The sequence below is a fragment of the Zingiber officinale genome, chromosome 6B (genome assembly GCF_018446385.1).
Source record: "Zingiber officinale cultivar Zhangliang chromosome 6B, Zo_v1.1, whole genome shotgun sequence".
NCBI classification, from domain to species: Eukaryota; Viridiplantae; Streptophyta; class Magnoliopsida; order Zingiberales; family Zingiberaceae; genus Zingiber; species Zingiber officinale.
The window spans coordinates 37,688,001-37,702,652 of record NC_055996.1 but is presented as its reverse complement, the minus strand read 5'-3'; the positions used below and the strand labels follow the sequence as shown (position 1 = coordinate 37,702,652).

Below are 14,652 nucleotides of genomic sequence, written 5' to 3'. Positions count from 1 at the left end.
TTAGAGTTTAATTTGTGATATACAATAATTAAATAATAAGTGTTATTTGAGAAATAACATTATTAGAATTTTTGAGAATTTTTTTTGGGATTTAAACAGAATTCATATGACACATTTCATGGGGATCAATTTATTGGGCTAAGAGAAAACCTATTTAGAATATCTCTTAAATGGGAGTTGATTGATTTAGTTAAACATATGCTAGATTAATTAAACCTAGGTATGGGTATATAAGCCTAGTTTCCTCACCCGAACCGGATTCCCCTCTTCATTGCCAACCTCTCCTTCCTCCTCCCCACGTTGGCCGGCCATGCCGCTCCGGCAGTGCTATAGCCGCCGACCGTGTCAGAGCTACCATCACGAATCCACTTCTCTACATGATCCGTGAGACCCCGCGACATCGTCCCTTCTTTCCCCTCCTGATCCACCATCGCCGACACCCGAGAGCCACTTGAGGGTCACCAGAGTGCCGCCTCTTCGGTACTCTTGTTCTGATCCAGTAGCCAACTATGTGAGAGATCGTCGTCGCCCCATCTCTCAATCATCTTGAGGAATAATTCTGTCGCCCCTCTTCATCAGTGCTGATGTAGCAACCAACACAACTAGTTTCCTCTTCAATGTTCTTTACACCCGATCTAGTGCCACCGACCACTGCGAGAGCTGCCATCACCCCTTTAGTTGTACCGGGCCCAGCAGGTTGACCCACTGCCAGCCATCTCTTCACTTCCTTCTAAATTCCAACCTTGTCACCACGGATGCATTGCTAAGATTGGTTGTGACTCAGATGCCTTTATTAACACTGCTCTTATGTCCTGCTCATTTGGTCATGTCGGTGATGCCGAACATATGTTTGTTGAAATGCCCTAATTCCTCTTGCTTCCTCTATATGTGCCATCAGTTCCACCGCCAGTCATCTGTAGTTGTGAGCTGTTGCTAGGGCAGTGAACATCCACAGTAAGAAGATGTGGGGTAACGAAATCTTGCTTCTTATTAAACTCACATAGTTGGATTGGTTAATTGGGAGAATGCTTATTTTAATATATTGATTACTTGTGCATTTGGGATATTGAAGGAATAAATATGGTTTATTTAGTTGAGGATGGTGTTTACTTGTGTAGGATTATCTCTATTGAATGTGGATTAATGAAATGGATTGAGTTAAACCTAATTCAATGGATAGATGGATTGGGGGTTAACCAATGATCGTTACCATTAGGATTTTCTAATTGGGTTTGGATTTAATTTAGCTAGTTGATACATGATGGGATTTAGCTAAACTATACCTTTTGATGCAAAACTCTGATTTAAGATGAGCATCTTGATGTGGGAGTCAGTTGATACGAGCTAGGATAAAGGTGGGTGCTTCCTACTTTATCTCTTTAGTATTTTGACTTTAGTGCATGAGCTAGATACTCAAATAGTTGCAGTATTTACCTCGACTCTACTCATAATTTTCCTGATCTTGATACATACCTACTTGATCTTTGAGATGATCGAATTTATATATATACAGTCTCTCATTGCCATCTATGATATTTAGCAGATACTAAATAACATGTTTACTTACTTTGATTGCTGTTTATTCATGTACCTTATTGAGCATGCTAGTTTTATTATAGCATAGTTAATTTCTATTTATATATGTGCTGACTGTTGCATCTTGCTCATCATATCATTGCATGCATGTCGGCGAAAATTTTTGCCTTTTGGTTGAGAGAGTCGTTGGCTAGAGCGCACACTCGGCCACTCATATGTAGTGGTAGCTAGAGTACATGTCGCTTGTCCTATCGTGTTCCCACTTGGTCACTCATGGGTAGTGGTAGCTAGAGTTGTGAGCAGCAAGGACCCCATTGTAATGTTGCTAGTTAGCTGCTATGCAAACTGTCCACTCAGTCACTCGAGAGTAGTGATAGCTGTAGTATTGTATAGTTATCATTTGTAACGACCCGCCTTCTACTGACTAGGCTGTGAGGCCGATCGCTACATTATGCTGTGCTAAATTACTATTGCGGAAATCTGGATTGATTAAAATTTTACTAAACTGATTATTGTAAAATCTGAACTTAATATTCTAGGTGTACCTAGGAGTTGTACACATGCTAGGGAAGATAATCTATGCCTCTCGGATGTCCTGTTAGCTGTAGCATTTCAATTGATCCATGAATCGATCATCGGATCGATCAGGATGGATCCAATCGATCAGACAAACTCGATCGGTTGGTGACCGATCCATAAGCTATATTGCTTATGATGCGGTGGATCGGCCCACCGACCGATCCAGAGTACACCGATCGGCCAGATCGATTGGCTCACCGATCGCCTACCGACCGATCGCTGAGCTTCTGTTAAGATCGATCGGATCGGCCGACCGATCCATACAGACGCTAACTCTGTTCACGATCGGATCGGTCACCGACCGATCCAAAGGCACAATTCGATCGATCAGATCGATCCGGGTTTCGATTTCAACGTAACCCCGATTTCAGCACTATTTCGTGCCTCAATCACATTACATGTTCTAAGATGGCTAGGAAACACTCTAACAACCACAACTAACATTCTAACATCATAAAGAACAATGTTCTAAGCATAATAGAGTGCATGGTTAACTAATTCATAGCGATCAACATACTAAAGTGCAAATTGCTAAAACACTAAAAAGTACTAATGTTTAAACAAAGCTTGCTAGAGTTCCCTAAAATCTTCTTTCCAAGTTCCTGCCCACACACATCCTCGTAGCATTGTCCTCCAGCCTCCGCTAGTCCTTCTTTCCTTTACCTTTATCTGCAGTATAAGGAAAAGAAAGTATCTATAAGCTTTCGCGTGGTAAGAAACCATCTACCTCACTAAAACATGCATTCGATGCAATATGCTTTTAAAACATGCTGTTTGAATGTGCACTGATTAGACTGAAACATGGCATGTTATCATACATAGAAATCAAAGCTAGTCATGGCATACTATCATCTAAACATGTGTAATAAAAGCTGAACATGAACACCAAAGCATGGCATACAAAGCTAACCATAACTATCATGTGTAACAACAAGGAAAACTGAGCTGAACATGAATTAAGCTAGTCTGGAACTGAATTCAAACTCAACTAACATAACTGATCTTTGTGAGTTTTGAAAAACTATAATATAATAGATTAAAATACATAATCATACTGCTAATGGGCCCGACAACTGTACATGCTATGCGCGCATCCTCAACTAAACCCGGGGTTGCAAATCCCGAATTTAGAAAGTTTTACTAGGTTATCTAAACCTAGGGACCGACTATGGGAGCCCAGCCCAATGGATATCTAATCCTGTACAGTGCCACTACTGAAAATAAAATACTGAATCATAGCTAATTAATTTACCTTGCTTCTACTAGGTTATCTGAATCTAGAGGCGACTGTGGGTGCCCACCCATTGGACCGTAGTCCCATATATGCTGTGGCAAGGCTAACTAAACTATTTAAATGCTTCTATTGCATATTAAAATGCCTAAGTTGCATTTTTCTGTGCTAAATAATTTAATCGAACACTTAGTATGCAATAATTCGCATCCTTGTGCCGAAAGTCTACATATTACTAAACTAAAACATGGAATTCACACAGAAGCTACTTATACTGCAGGTGAGGGGTTTCTTACCTCCTGTTCAGATTTTCTTACGATTCTAATCGCTAGATTTCCGAAGGAGACGATTCTTTCGACGATCTTCTCGCGTCTATGCGTTCCTCTCGTGGAGGGGAGTGTCCTCGTGTCGAAGTCGTCGCCGGAAAGTGTCCTTGGGCCGAACCTCAGCCTTCCTTGTGGTTGGCGCCGAGAGAGGGAGAGGAGAAGTGGGCGGCGGAATTAGGTTGTGGTGGAGAAAGCTACGATCCAAGAAAATAACTCTTCACCTAATTATTTCCTATTTATATTAAGTGATAATTCCGGCCCAACTCCAACTTAAATATATATGTTTCCCTTTCCTTTTAGCACGGCCCTGCTGGGTTCAACTGGTTACTAAAATTATCCGTAAACCATAGGTCTCGGGTTCAATTCCCGCTTGGGCCGTTTTCGTTTTCTATTTGTTTTTGCTACCTCCGTTACTCTAAAAATTCTGTAAAAAGATCCTAAAATTCCAGAAAAATCATAGAATATTTCTAAAATAGTTTTGAGAATTTTCGGGCGTTACAATTCCCCATACCTTATAAAAATTTCATCCTCAAACTTAGAATAATTCTGGGTACTTCTGTCTCATGCTGGCTTCTATCTCCCAAGTTGCCTCTTCTGCTGTGTGACTGTGCCAAATAACCTTAACTAATGGTACTTCCTTGTTCCGCAATTTCTTAACTGCTCGGTCTATTATCTGAATAGGCCGACTGTCATAGCTGAGGTCTTCGCGGATCTGTACCGACTGGGGCTCAATCACCTGGGTGGCATCTGGGGTATGCTTCTTCAACATAGAGACATGAAATACATTGTGGACAGCTGACATTTCCTGGGGTAGCTCTAGCTCATATGCTACCTTGCCCACTCTTCTACTGATAAGGTATGGTCCCACACATCTGGGACTTAGCTTGCCCTTTTTCCCAAACCGCATTACTCCCTTCATGGGAGCTACTCTGAGGAACACTGAATCCCCAACTAAGAACTCTAAAGGTTTGCGCCATGTATCAGCATAGCTTTTCTGGCGGCTCTGAGTTGTCTCTATCCTCTGGCGGATCTGCTGTATAGCTGCTGTGGTATCTGCTACTAGATCTGTCTGAAGTTCTAGTTCTTTCTGTTCACCACTCTCATACCAGCAGATTGGAGATCTACACCTCCGCCCATAGAGAGCCTCGTAAGGTGCCATGCCGATAGTGGCCTGATAGCTGTTGTTGTATGCAAATTCTGCTAGACTCAGATATTTGCACCAACTTCCTTTGAAATCTAGGGCACATGCTCGGAGCATATCTTCGAGTACCTGATTTACCCGCTCCGTTTTTCCATCTGTCTGAGGATGGAAAGCTGTGTTAAATTTTAACTTCGTGCCCAAAGCTGTTTGTACACACTCCCAGAAGTGTGATGTGAACCTACTGTCTCTGTCTGAAATAATGGTTCGTGGGACTCCATGCAGCCTGACGATCTCCTTGAGATAAAACTGAGCTAACTGCTCCATGGAATAGGATATTCTGATAGCTAGGAAGTGGGCTGATTTAGTTAACCTGTCGACTATTACCCAAATGGTGTTGAAACCATTCGTGGTTCTGGGTAGTCCCACTATAAAATCCATAGAAATGTCCTCCCACTTCCATTCTGGAATCTGAATAGGCTGCAGAACTCCTCCTGGTTTCTGATGTTCTACCTTGACCCTCTGACAGGTCAGACAGGTGCTGACATATCTAGCGATGTCCCTCTTCATCCCAAGCCACCAAAATCGTTTCTTCAAGTCTTGGTACATTTTGGTGGAACCAGGATGCATCGCATAAGGAGTCCTGTGAGCCTCATCTAGAATTTTCCTCTGTAGTTCCTCATGATCCGGAACACATAGTCTGTCACCAAAATACAACACCCCGCTATCTGATATTCTGAACTCTCCAGCTTCTGATTCTGCTAAACCTTGCTTGATTCTCTGAATTTCAGGATCCTGCTCCTGAGCTGTCTGGATGTCACCGAGCAAGGTAGACTCTAATGTCATAGTAGAGAGCTGTCCGACTATGAGCTCGAGACCGAAATCTGAGATCTCCTTCTGTAGGGGCGGTGACATGGCTGCTAGAGATAATAGGGTAGCGCTGGACTTCCTGCTGAGGGCGTCTGCTACCCTATTCGCTTTTCCTGGGTGGTAGAGGATATCTATGTCGTAGTCTTTGACCAGTTCTAGCCATCTGCGCTGTCGCATATTCAGATCCTTCTGAGTGAAGAAGTACTTCAGACTCTGATGATCTGTATACACTCTGCACTGAGCTCCATACAAGTAATGTCTCCAAATCTTGAGAGTGAACACCACTGCTGCAAGCTCAAGGTCATGAGTAGGATAGTTCTTCTCATAATCCTTAAGTTGTCTGGAGGCATAGGCGATCACCTTGCCATCTTGCATCAGCACTGCTTCTAGTCCCAACTTCGAGGCATCACTATATATGTCAAAGCTATCTGCGTTCTCTGGTAGAGTCAGAATAGGTGTACTGGTCAATCTCCTTTTCAGCTCGCTGAAACTGTTCTCACAGTCCTCTGTCCACTGAAATTTTCTGTTCTTTCTGGTAAGAGCTGTCAGTGGGGAGGCTATCCTGGTGAAGTCCTCTACGAATTTCCTGTAGTAACCTGCTAATCCCAGAAAGCTTCTGATCTCACTAGCGTTCTTGGGTCTTTTCTAGTTGCTCACAGCTTCTATCTTACTGGGGTCTACCATGATACTATCCTTTTCAGCTCGCTGAAACTGTTCTCACAGTCCTCTGTCCACTGAAATTTTCTGTTCTTTCTGGTAAGAGCTATCAGTGGAGAGGCTTTCCTGGAGAAGTCCTCTACGAATTTCCTGTAGTAACCTGCTAATCCCAGAAAGCTTCTGATCTCACTGGCGTTCTTGGGTCTTTTCCAGTTGCTCACAGCTTCTATCTTACTGGGGTCTACCATGATACCATCCTTTGAGATGATGTGACCCAGGAAGGACACCTGATTTAGCCAAAATTCACATTTGGTGAACTTGGCGTACAGCTGATTCTGCTGAAGGGTCTACAATACTATTTTCAGGTGCTCTACGTGTTCTTCCTGAGTTCTAGAATAGATAAGGATGTCATCGATGAACACGATAATGAACCTATCTAAATATTCTCTGAATACCCTATTCATAAGGTCCATGAAAGTAGCTGGAGCATTTGTCACGCCAAAGGGCATGCCTACGAACTCGTAATGTCCTTATCTAGTCCTGAATGTTGTCTTGGGTATGCCCCCTTCTTTAACCTTCACCTGATGATAACCTGATCTGAGGTCTATTTTAGAGAACACTGCTGCTCCCTTTAGCTGATCAAACGGGTCATCTATTCTGGGAAGAGGATACCTGTTCTTGATTGTGACTTGGTTCAGTGCCCGGTAGTCTATACACAGGCGCATGCTCCCGTCTTTCTTCTTCACGAACAATACAGGTGCTCCCCATGGTGAGTAACTAGGACGGATGAAGCCCTTGTCATGCAGCTCCTGTAGTTGCTCATGAAGTTCCTTCAGTTCTGCTGGAGCCATGCGGTAAGGTGCTTTGGAGATAGGATTGGTACCGGGAATGAGCTCTATCTCAAATTCGATCTCCCTGTCTGGTGCTAGGCCTGGTAACTCTTCAGGGAAGACTGCTGGGTAGTCACATACGACTCGGACCTCTGCTAGCTGTTGGTCCTTGTCCTGACTGGTGCTGACTACGTGTGCTAAGAACCCCGTACATCCTGAATCCATCAACCTCTGTGCCTTCATAGCTGAGAGAAACTTCTTGGCCTTTCTCCTGGGTTCTCCGACGAATTCGAACTGTGCTTCCGCTTCAGGTTGGAATATGACTTTCTGTTTACGGCACTCGATGGAGGCACCGTATTTGATCAAGAAGTCCATCCCAAAGATGACGTCGTAGTCGGTCATATTAATCACTATCAGATCGCAAAAGAGCTCTCTGTCCGCTATAGTGACTGGCACTGCTTTGAGTCAGGGTAACGTCGTAAGGAACTGGCTACTGAGTACCTCTGGAGGTACCGCTAACTTCTCAGAAATGCCCTGGATATGTATGAATGGGTAGCTCCAGTATCGAATAAGACAGTTGTACTTTGTAAAATACTAATCTGACCTGTAACAACTGTCGAGGCATTTGCTACGTCCTCTCTGGTGAGTGAGTAGATCCTCGCATTGGTCGTAGCTGGAGGGGCTTCTAATCTGCCCTGGCTGATATGTGGACCATCTAAAGCGGCCTGCATCTGATGTAACTGAGCTGGCTGGCCTCCATACTGAATCGGCTGTGGCTGAGGAAGACTGGTCTTGTTTGGACACTGCTTGGCCATATGCCCTTCCTGTCCGCATTCAAAACATCCTCGTGTGCCCTTACGACAAACTCCAGGATGGAATTTCCCACAAGTAGCACACTTTGGATAACTGGGTTGCTTGCTGGCTGGCCCTCCTTTTCTGGAGTTCCCTTTCCAGTTAGAGCCATGGGAGCTGTGGCCCTGCTGTTTTTGAGTGCCTGAGCCTCCTTGACCTTTAGCTTCTGAGAGGGCTTGCTTCTGCTGCTTGATGCTATTCTGGTAATGCTAAGTGATTAGAGCACTGCTCACTAATTCTTCTGTGGTTTATGGCCTATGAACGCCACTAGCCACGTTCATTGCTATTTCCTCCAGCATCTTGAGCATCACCGGATTCGTTCCCTTCTGTCGACTAATTGGGCATAGACGAGCCAAACTGTTGAATTTCTTCACGGCTTCCTCAACCGATAGGTTGCCCGACGAAACTCTGAACTCGTCGTAGTGACGGTTGGTGACCCGCATGTGAACGAACTCTTCAAAGAATTCCTTCTCAAGTCGCCCCATGTCATCTCGGTTCACCGGGCGCCGCCCGATTCTCTCCACCACATACGTGCATCTCCCGTCCGACAGAAGGAGGCGCACTTCACCTTCTCATGTTCTGGCCAGCTCCATCGTACTTTCCGGTGTTTTGAACCATGCCCGAGCATCCCATGGTTCATTCGCCGAGAAATTCTCGGCTTGACTCTCGCCACTGGATCGATAGGCTCTCTCTCTGGGCTACCGTGCCGAGGGTCGGACTGTGGAACCTCTAAGACCACCGGTGTCGTAAGGTTAGGCTCCGGGCAGTGGGAGTGTTCTACTGACTAGCCTTTAAGGTGGCTATTTCTCGCTGTGCTCATTAGTCAGAATCGAGCCACTAGTGTAAGGTCCGGGGAGGCACCAACTACCGCCTCATCGGGCTCAGTGGTGCCCTTCTAGTCGGGCATCCTCGTGCCATTTCTAAAGACATGCAGACATACATGACTAACACAAGCATAATAGAGAAACTATTGTTATCATGTTAACTACTATCATAAACGAGCATGCTTTAATTATCTATAACAGAAAAGCAATAAACATACAAAGTGAGAGGTATTCTTACTTGGAAGCTGCAGGTACAATGCTGATGTGTGTGTAGGAAGTATGGAACACTGCTCTGATACCACTCTGTAACGACCCGCCTCCTACTAACTAGGCTGTGAGGCCGATCGCTACATTATGTTGTGCTAAATTACTATTGCGGAAATATGGATTGATTAAAATTTTACTAATCTGATTACTGTAAAATCTGAACTTAATATTCTAGGTGTACCTAGGAGTTGTACACATGCTAGGGAAGATAATCTATGCCTCTCGGATGTCCTGCTAGCTGTAATCAGGCATTTCAATCGATTCACGAATCGATTGGGCTATCGGATCGATCCAGTGATCGATCCAGCTTGATACTGGCACGGAGAAAGACTCTTGATCGGTCAGCTGACCGATCCAGTGGCTCACTGATAGGTCGGCTGACCGATCAGTGAGCTTCTGTACTCTCTGTTCGCATCTGGATCGGTCGGCTGACCGATCCATAACAGACACTAACTCTCTGTTCGCGACTTGATCGGTCAGCTGACCGATCCAGTGGCACAACCCAATTCTGATCGATCTGTAGATCGTTCTGGGTTTCTGATTTCGAACCAGAACCCCTGATTTCAGCACTATTTCGTGCCTCAATCATATTACATGTTCTAAGATGGCTAGGAAACACTCTAACAACCACAACTAACATTCTAACATCATAAAGAACAATGTTCTAAGCATAATAGAGTGCATGGTTAACTAATTCATAGCGATCAACATACTAAAGTGCAAATTGCTAAAACACTAAAAAGTATTAATGTTTAAACAAAGCTTGCTAGAGTTCCCTAAAATCTTCTTTCCAAGTTCCTGCCCACACACATCCTTGTAACATTGTCCTCCAGCCTCCGCTAGTCCATCTTTCCTTTACCTTTATCTGCAGTATAAGGAAAAGAAAGTATCTATAAGCTTTCGCTTAGTAAGAAACCATCTACCTCACTAAAACATGCATTCGATGCAATTTGCTTTTAAAACATGCTGTTTGAAAGTGCACTGATTAGACTGAAACATGGCATGTTATCATACATAGAAATCAAAGCTAGTCATGGCATACTATCATCTAAACATGTGTAATAAAAGCTGAACATGAACACCAAAGCATGGCATACAAAGCTAACCATAACTATCATGTGTAACAACAAGGAAAACTGAGCTGAACATGAATTAAGCTAGTCTGGAACTGAATTCAAACTCAACTAACATAACTGATCTTTGTGAGTTTTGAAAAACTATAATATAATAGATTAAAATACATAATCATACTGCTAATGGGCCCGACAACTGTACATGCTATGCTCGCATACTCAACCAAACCCGGGGTTGCAAATCCCGAATTTAGCAAGGTTTACTAGGTTATCTAAACCTAGGGACCGACTATGGGAGCCCAGCCCAATGGATATCTAATCCTGTACAGTGCCACTACTGAAAATAAAATACTGAATCATAGCTAATTAATTTACCTTGCTTCTACTAGGTTATCTGAACCTAGAGGCGACTGTGGGTACCCACCCATTGGACCGTAGTCCCATATATGCTGTGGCAAGGCTAACTAAACTATTTAAATACTTCTATTGCATTTACTGAGCTATTAAAATGCCTAAGTTGTATTTTTCTGTGCTAAATAATTTAATCGAACACTTTGTATGCAATAATTCGCATCCTTGTGCCGAAAGTCTACATATTACTAAACTAAAACATGGAATTCACACGGAAGCTACTTATACTGTAGGTGAGGGGTTTCTTACCTCCTGTTCGGATTTTCTTACGATTCTAATCGCTAGATTTCCGAAGGAGACGATCCTTTCGACGATCTTCTCGCGTCTATGCGTTCCTCTCGCGGAGGGGAGTGTCCTCGTGTCGAAGTCGTCGCCGGAAAGTGTCCTTGGGCCGAACCTCAGCCTTCCTTGTGGTTGGCCCTGAGAGAGGGAGAGGAGAAGTGGGCGGCGGATTTAGGTTGTGGTGGAGAAAGCTACGATCCAAGAAAATAACTCTTCACCTAATTATTTCCTATTTATATTAAGTGATAATTCCGGCCCAACTCCAACTTAAATATATATGTTTCCCTTTCCTTTCAGCACGACCCTGCTGGGTTCAACTGGTTACTAAAATTATCTGTAAACCATAGGTCTCGGGTTCAATTCCCGCTTGGGCCGTTTTCGTTTTCTATTTGTTTTTGCTACCTCCGCTACTCTAAAAATTCTGTAAAAATATCCTAAAATTCCAGAAAAAATCATAGAATATTTCTAAAATAGTTTTGAGAATTTTTGGGTGTTACATCATTATCCCAACCTCTCGACCATACAGGGGTCGTGGTGTAGAGGGGTGGGCGAGAGTGACCAAGTTATGTGTACACTTATGATATTATGTTAGCTTATGCTATTTTTTTATTGTATCCATATGATTGTGATATATTTACATATGACTGAGTTATATACCTGTTACATGTGCTTCAACACTGGCTTACTTATTGGTAGTATTTATATACTTCACATGTTACCCTTATAGTTATGAGGAGTACTATTGCAGATCCTTACTACACCTAACTTTCTATTACTTGTTTAGTATATGAGTTTAGATATGGACATTTAATATGATATCACTGTAGTTCATGTTATTTTTCCTTATGAGACTGTATATCTTTAAATCTCTATATATATTATGTTCATGTACTATCTATCTATTACCCGTTGAGTCCCCCACACTCACCACCCCTTATATTGATTTTTCTTTCGTCAGGGAGTATATAGAGGATTTATGATGTCACTTGGATATCCTGTCCGCCAGTCCCATATCACATCAAGCTATTTCTTTCATTATCATTTCCTCACAGATTATTGGTTTTGTACTTATATTTGCAATATGTATCCTCTGTGTGGGTTTTTGGATTTGTGACTTTCTTTTATTTAGTTATGTACTTATTATATCAAGATGGGACATCTTGTAGTCAGTTGTATTGTTTATATATCTTACTTATGTCTTCCGCTGTGTATTTGGTCTAGCCGTGTGGGCTGTTTTTTATTTTGCATGGTTATGTTTTGATTCCAACTGTGTGGAATGTATATATTATTCTTGTATAGCTAGGTGGCCTATGTATATAGGTTATTGTTATAGGGGAAGTGCTATCCAATTTTTGTAGGACAACCTTACCCTCAGGGTGTGATAATTTATTGGTATCAGAGCTACAGGTTTATGAGGCATGTTTTCTTATGTTTTTGGATATTTATGATTTATTTTCTTGATGTGACTTTTAAGTTTTGGGACCAAGTAGCAACATGACATCTCCAAGCTACTAGAAGTATGTTTGTATACTGTTATGATACATTTCTGTTGGTATTTGTCCAGTTATTTGTAGCATGTATGACATGTGTGTGTTAGCCACTGTTTAGGTCTATCAAACCCTATTGGAGATTAGGAATTATAGTCTCAGGGGATTTCTCCTACCAGACTACCAATATTACTAGTTTCTGCGATTACTAGTTAGGCAAGAGCTAGAGTCACATACTCTTGTTGGTTCGATCAGTAGAGGACTAATTTATTATTGTTGGTTCAGCTAGTAGAATACCAATTTACTCTTATTAGTTCGGTTAGTAGATGACCAACTTACTCTCTTTCAAGGAGATTCTGATCCATGAATTTCTTGTGTCGGGTTAGATAATTTGGTAGGCACATATGAGTACATGAGTTGTACATACATAAAAAAGACTGAATTAGCCATATATCATTGTTGGATTAACCAGTCTATAGAGGATCGATGTATCCCATTCCATGAGGTCTTTGACCATGGATTGTATGTAACTAGTAGCATAATCTAGAAGGTATATTCAGATAGATGACCCCCAATAATGTGGAAAGGTGTAGAGCTAGCTTCTTAACACTTATATGATAAAATCGTTACTAAGGTGTATAACATGGAGAGTACATTCGGATATATGACTTGTATAGGTGCGGGAAAGATAAAATTAGTTGTTTATCCTTTACATGACCAGGTGCCCCATGAAGGAAGATGTAGAAGATGATTTTTAAGAACAAGGTATCACTTGGTGATTACTTTGAGGTGTTTTGAGAGAGAGTACTTCTCTACCTCATTTGGTAGCATAATGGTTTATAAGATGATGGTCAGTCGACTTGCCTAACGATGTTCCATGGTAGATCCTAACTCATGGATCGATCGTATATGGTTAGATATCCTCGATGGTACATTGAAATATATGAACCATACTTATGAAATTTAACTGTTATGGAGTGGAAATTGAAGTAAATGATCTTTGAAGAGCATAACGTTGATTGCAGCTATTTTGACCAGCTATTTAGTGATAGTGCTCCTCTACCATTGTGTGCATGGCTCATCACTAGAGGTTTCCAAACCTTTAGTAGAACAAGTGTAGTGTGAAGTGTTATAAGATAATGGTTAGTCAACTCAACTAGCAGTGTCTCCATCAAGTAGCTGAATATCTTGATCACATGATCAGTTACCCAAGGTCTTGAAGTCTATATTTCTAATTAGAGTGTTTGACCTTTTGTCGACAGTTGTCGGAGGACATTTATGGCATGATTATGAGAGTTGTGGAGATACACTTTTAATGGGCAGACTCTCAGTCAGGAAGTTAAGTGACCCTTTAGTCATTTGATTGTTTCTTATTAGAGATATTTGAGTATCAAAAGTAATGAGATTTGGCATACTCTTTGGACATGTATGGGTTGATCATTTATTGTGCAATACTCAACAGTCGAGTAAGGGTAATAACTGTGCAACATTCAGACCAACCATCTTTGAAATTCGTCGAAACTAATGATGAATAAATATTCCATTTTGACAATACAATCCAAGCAGTCACTATCTCCTAATGTCATAAATATTTACTATCGTTAATAGGATTTAACAAGGATAGTACGTTACTTTGCTTGAAAGATTGCATCGTTTGAGAACACCTAGATATATTTCTAAATGAACTCCTTAGCTTTCCACTTGAAAGTCAAGTGGAGTTCATCATTGAGATATTTTTGGGTACAACTTCGATACTCTATGCCAAAAAGAAGGATGGATCATTTCTTTTAATTCTATCATTACTCGGAAATCTATCAATTTTGATTAATACTGAGAATGAGTTGCGATTGGTGGATATTTTTGATTAGATTACAGACTCGTTGTCAGTGACCTTACAATTGAGTGTGGTTGTTGTATGGACATTATGAGTTCTTGGTAATGTCATTTGGGCATACCAATGCCCCAGTTGTGTTAATGAATTTGATGAACTGGTATTTCTAGGGTGTTTGGATTAGTTGTCATTGTTTTCATTGACGATGTTGTGATATATTTCTGATTTGAGATGGATCATGATTAACATCTTTATATGGTTCAGGAGATGCTATGACGAGAACATCTCTATGCGAAGATTAGTAAATGCGCATTCTGGCTACCTTCTGTGGGATTTCTAGGATACATTGTCTCCAGTAGAGGCATATTAGTGGATTCACAAAAGATAGAGGCTATTACCAGTTGGGAGTGGCCAATATCTGTACAAGAGACTTGTAGCTTCCATGGTCATTTGGATTA

At 41.8% G+C, this 14,652-nt stretch overlaps 1 long non-coding RNA gene across 1 annotated transcript; it reads left to right on the top strand.

Moving 5' to 3' along the window:
- Positions 1 to 270: 270 nt before the first annotated feature.
- Positions 271 to 12,076, top strand: LOC121990085. Its single transcript, XR_006114441.1, has 2 exons — positions 271 to 969; positions 11,835 to 12,076. It is a non-coding gene; the product is annotated as an uncharacterized LOC121990085 (long non-coding RNA).
- The last annotated feature ends 2,576 nt before the right edge of the window (positions 12,077 to 14,652 follow it).